We start from the raw sequence: 5,453 nt of genomic DNA, 5'->3' as shown, positions 1-5,453 counted from the left end.
ACACACACTGACACAGACACACCACTGACACACAGACACACCCACACTGACACACACACACTGACACAGACACACAGACCACACACACTGACACTGGCACACACACTGACAGACACACAACCCACGACACACAGACAACAACACCTGACACACACACACTGACACAGACACACAGACACACACACACTGACACTGGCACACACACACACACTGACACACAGACACACACACTGACGCTGACACACAGACAAACACACACTGACACAGACATATTGATACACTGACACAGACACACTGACACACACACACACTGACGCTGACACACAGACAAACACACACTGACCACACACAGACACACAGACACACACAGACAGAGTGACACACACTGACACACACTGACACTGACACACAAGCACACACACACACTGACACACGCACACCTTGACACACACTGACACACACGCACACACTGACACACACTGACACACACGCACACCTTGACACACACTGACACACACGCACACACTGACACACACTGACACACACACTGACAACACACACACTGCACAGAACACACACACTGACACACACTGACACTGACAACACACACACACACTGACACACACGCACACCACACTGACACACACGCGCGATCGCTGGCTCGCGTCTCACGGGGCCCGTGACGGCTTTTCTTGATGTGACCAAGAAGCGCGCAGCATTTTTGGGATAATGATGATGCGCGCTGACCACGGGGGTGGGAGGGGGCTGAGAGATGGCTGGTGGCGCGGAGAGCCGGACAACGAGAGAGCGGAGAGAGACGAGAGACACAGAGAGACAGAGAGACAGCGAGACAGACACAGAGACACAGAGAGACACAGAGCGACACAGAGAGACAGAGAGACACAGAGAGAGACAGAGACACAGAGAGACACAGAGTACACAGAGAAAGCGAGAGAGACGAGAGAGACAGAGAGACACAGAGAAACACAGAGAGAGACACAGAGAGAGACACAGAGACAGAGAGACAAAGAGACACAGAGAGAGCGAGAGAGACACAGAGATAACGAGAGAGGGAGAGACAGAGAGACAGACTTTGACTTTTAAATAACTTTTATTGCCGCCAGCAGCAGAAGCACTGGAGGCGATTTCGATACGAAATACACAAAGTCACCAGCAAACAAATGAAAATAAACGCTACAAATCCACGCGCTGTGGCGCTAAATGCACCGCGCACAGCACGAAAGAAAAGTCACGTGGTGGTGGTGGTCATCGCGCACGCCACGGTGACGAGCGAGCACTTCAGAAGGTGAACACGAGGGTGCCGTCCACGCTGGTACCGAGAGGGGCTTGTCCGGCTCCCCAGCGTTCGAAGAAGACGCGCACATCACCGACATGTGTGTGGTACGCGTGCTCCAGCCGGAGCCGCGCCTTAAGCAGGCCCCTGAACACTGGAAGCACAGAGCAGCCGTCAGTGTCACCTTGCAGCATCTTTTTTCTCGTTCTATATACCGCCATCTTTGCCTGAGCACAGGCGAAGTTGGTGAGGTCATGGCGCTTGTTAGCCAGGTAAGGCACCACCCCATATACGAAGCTGCTGTTGTAGAAGGGTACCCCCAGTTTCCTGAAGATGTCCCCAAAAGGCGGAACATTGCTTTGAGCCGCTGGCAGCGTAAGTACCGGTGGGGCAGATCCTCCCTGGCACCGCAGGAGAGAGAGAGTCCGGGGTGTGGCTGGAGTTCCGCCATGCGCAGCTGACCCACGCCGTGCCGGCCTTCAAGGAGCAGTGGGCGATGGAGGAGGCCGTGTGCTCGGTGGCAGATGACGGGGCTCTGCGTGCAGTTATGAGCTACCTGTCGGAGGCTGTCGGACTGCGAGAAGGGCTGCGTGCAGAACGAGAGAGAGCGAGGGGGGGGGGGTACATAAAGCAAAGATAAAAAAAAAATGATCAACGAAGCAAAGTGCCGACTACACCGAGCATCTTCTTGCTTCCACTGATCGCAAAAAAAGAGAGAGAGGGCCGGAGAGAGAGAGACAGGCGGGGAACTCGGAGACCAATTTTGTCTCCGCCTCGGTTCTTGTTTTGACCCAGAGCTGCGGGGGGTGGGGGGGGGCTGTAGAGCCCCCCGGCCCGTGACAGCACCCTGACCCCCAGGGGCGGGGGTGGGGGGCTGTGGTGGGGGGGGGGCTCGTCTCACGCGCCCACGGGTGCGGGGAGTGGGGGGAGAGGAGGAGAGATGGCGATGGACAGCGGCAGAGAGAGACGGGAGAGACTTTAGAGAGGGGGGAGGGGAGAGTGCCTTGCCCGCACGGTACCACACAGAGAGAGAGAGACGGAGCGAGAGAAAGGGAGAGGGGGAGGGCGAGAGGGTGCAGGGAGAGGGAGCGCGGGAGAGTGAAGGGAGTTGTCATCTCTCCCGTCTCCCCCTGGCCCCTCCCCTCCCTCCTCTACCTCCCCCCCACCCCCTCGCTGTCTGACCCACGAGGGACCCTCGCGGTGTGGAGACGCGTGGGGCCGTGGTGGGGGAGAAGGAGGCGGGGGGGGGTGATCTCACCTCGAGCCGTGCAGCGTCCGTCCCGTTCTGGGCATGGAGCGATTTTTGTGGGGGGCGGGGGGGGGGTTGTGGGGGGGGGGCAACGCGACGAGGGAGGGGCGCAGGTGGTACCCCCCGCGCCCCCCCCCCCGCGGCCCCACGGCACGCGCGCCTGCTCGTGCTGCTGCTGCAGAGGGCGTCCAGACAACGCGCCACGACTTGGGGGCATTGAGGCTGTGTAAAGCCATTGGTATGAAATAGAATAAACACAGGTTCCAATACGTTCATCTAAATAGATGTCTCGCAGCAAGACGGATCCCAGGTTCAACTCCCGACTCGAGCGACTTTCTCCGTGGAATTTGAAAATGAGTGAGAGAGTGTGTGAGAGATTGAGTGAAAGTGTGTGAGTGAGTGTGAGTAAGAGTGAGAGAGTGTGAGTGAGTGTGAGTAAGAGTGTGAGTGTGTGAGTAAGAGAGTGAGTGTGAGTGAGTGCACGTTAATGTAGCGGTTAGCGCCACTATCCCGGCGAACCAACTCGATTCCCGCTCCCGCTCACCAACAGTGCCCAACGTGTAAACATCAGCCCTGGGGAGACAAAGACGGCAGGGCGTGCTTGCTGGCCTTCATCACCCCCCCCCCACCCCGTCATATGTCGCCCCGGCCTTCACAGGTGCTGCTCGCGAACGGCGCTCATCCCAGCTGCAGGCTGTGACGATGCCAAGCGACCTGGGGGGGGGGGGGGGTCTTGTCTTCGCTGAACACGACGAAGCTGTCCGCGGCGCGTTCAGAAGCTTCACGGCGCACGCGTTCGGCGGAAGCGTGTGATGTCCGTGATGTCCGTGCCGGCACAGAGCCAAAGATCACCCGCGTAGCCTCGGAGAGACTGTTGGGGCAAGTGCTGTTAGCGAGTATCCACCTATGAAGGCCCGGCACTGTGGCACGCGAGGGGAGGGGTGGGTGGGCAGCGCTACGCCCGGCCGCCTTTGTCTCCCCAGTGCGATTTTTACACGCGGCACCAGGTACTCATTTGAGGCTGAGTCGACCTAAGGGGAGGCCAATGACCGGGTGTTGGTGGCCGTGAGCGGGAATCGAACTCGAGTCGTCGGGTTCATAGCCCAGCGCGCTAACCGCTGCACCACCACTCCCCATCACACACAGACACACAACGATCCCCGTATCACCAACAGCGCGCCCGGCCGCCTTTGTCTCCCAGTAGCGGCGTTTACACACTGCACCAGGTACTAATTTGAGGCTGACTTAGGGATGATACACAGAGAGAAATGGGCTCATGTCGTGCCTCTCATCACATCCCATCGCCCCCACAGAGAAGCCGAGTTCACTGGAGCGGAGTTGCCATGCTGGGAGTGATGTTTCTACCATTTGTTCGTGATTGAGAGATCTTTGTTCTTGTTCAGGATTCACTGCAGTGAAGCACGCGGAGAGAGAAATTCACGGGGTATATAGACACGGGGAGAGAGACACAGAGAGCACACAGAGAGAGAGAGACACGGGGAGAGAGACACAGAGAGAGAGACACAGAAAGAGAAGACACGGGGAGAGAGACAGAGAAAGAGACACAGAGAGACATAGAGAGAGAGAGAGACGGGGAGAGAGACACAAGAGAGAGAACACGGGGAGAATCATGGCGAGACACAGAGAGAGACACACACATCCTCCGACATCAATCACCATCCTCCATCATCATCATCACCAAAATCATTGTCAACTCCATCATCATCATCACCATCCTCCACCATCATCACCATCCTCCTACATCATCATCCTCCTACATCATCATCACAATCCTCCTACATCATCATCATCATCGCCATCCTCCTACATCATCATCGTCATCGCCATCCTCCTACATCATCATCGTCAACCTCCATCACGAGCCTCCTCCTCCTGCTCCACCATCATCGCCATCAACATCACCGTTGTGTCCGCCACCCTTCAGGGGACCTGTCAGTCGACATCCAATCACACCCCCCACACACCACCCAACAGCCCCTCACCTTGCCCCCCCACCCCACCCCAGCCCCCCCCACCGCCCCCACCCCCCGAGGGGGCCGCGTCCCGCCACAGCGGCCGTGGTGGGACGCGACACGTGTCACGTCCTCTCCGAGTCAGCGCGAGTGACGACGGGGCGAACACGAGCGGACAGAGTCCCGCTTGGAATACAGGCCAATCAAAAAGAGCAGCGATCAGTGATGGGCTGATGCTGCTGCTGCCACTGCTAGCGTAGGTAGCGGTGCACTAGCACCGCGAATCCGTGGTGGCGGGGAGGAGGCCGTGATTGCGGGGAGGATGCCGTGATACACTCACTCATCATACACTGACTCACTCACACATCATACACTGACTCACTCACATATCATACACTCACTCATCATACACTCACTCACTCACACATCATACACTCACTCACACATCATACACTGATTCACTCACACATCATACACTGACTCACTCACACATCATACACTGACTCACTCACACATCATACACTGACTCACTCATCAGACGCTGACTCACTCACACAATCATACACCACTCACACAACCACTGACCCATTCACTCATCATACATGATTCACACATCATACACTCACTCACACTACCACTGACTCACTCACACATCATACACTCACTCACACTACCACTGACTCACTCACACATCATACACTGACTCACACATCATACACTCACTCACACTACCACTGATTCACTCACACATAACACTGGGAGTGTCATGCTGCCAGCTATGGCTGCAAGTTTGGTCGTACAGTATGTATTAGTTTATTGTTAAATTTGAATCACAGTTCCTATGATTACTGTTGTTACATTGTTTTTATAGCTTTATTTTGGTGATTTCGAAAACATATGGTTCAGCCATGTTTCTTGCGGAAGTGCGGAGTTGGCC

Source organism: Lethenteron reissneri, chromosome 19 (assembly GCF_015708825.2).
Source record: "Lethenteron reissneri isolate LAM-NWPU_2019-01 chromosome 19, ASM1570882v1, whole genome shotgun sequence".
Taxonomy (NCBI): domain Eukaryota; kingdom Metazoa; phylum Chordata; class Hyperoartia; order Petromyzontiformes; family Petromyzontidae; genus Lethenteron; species Lethenteron reissneri.
Note: the sequence above shows the minus strand (reverse complement) of the source record.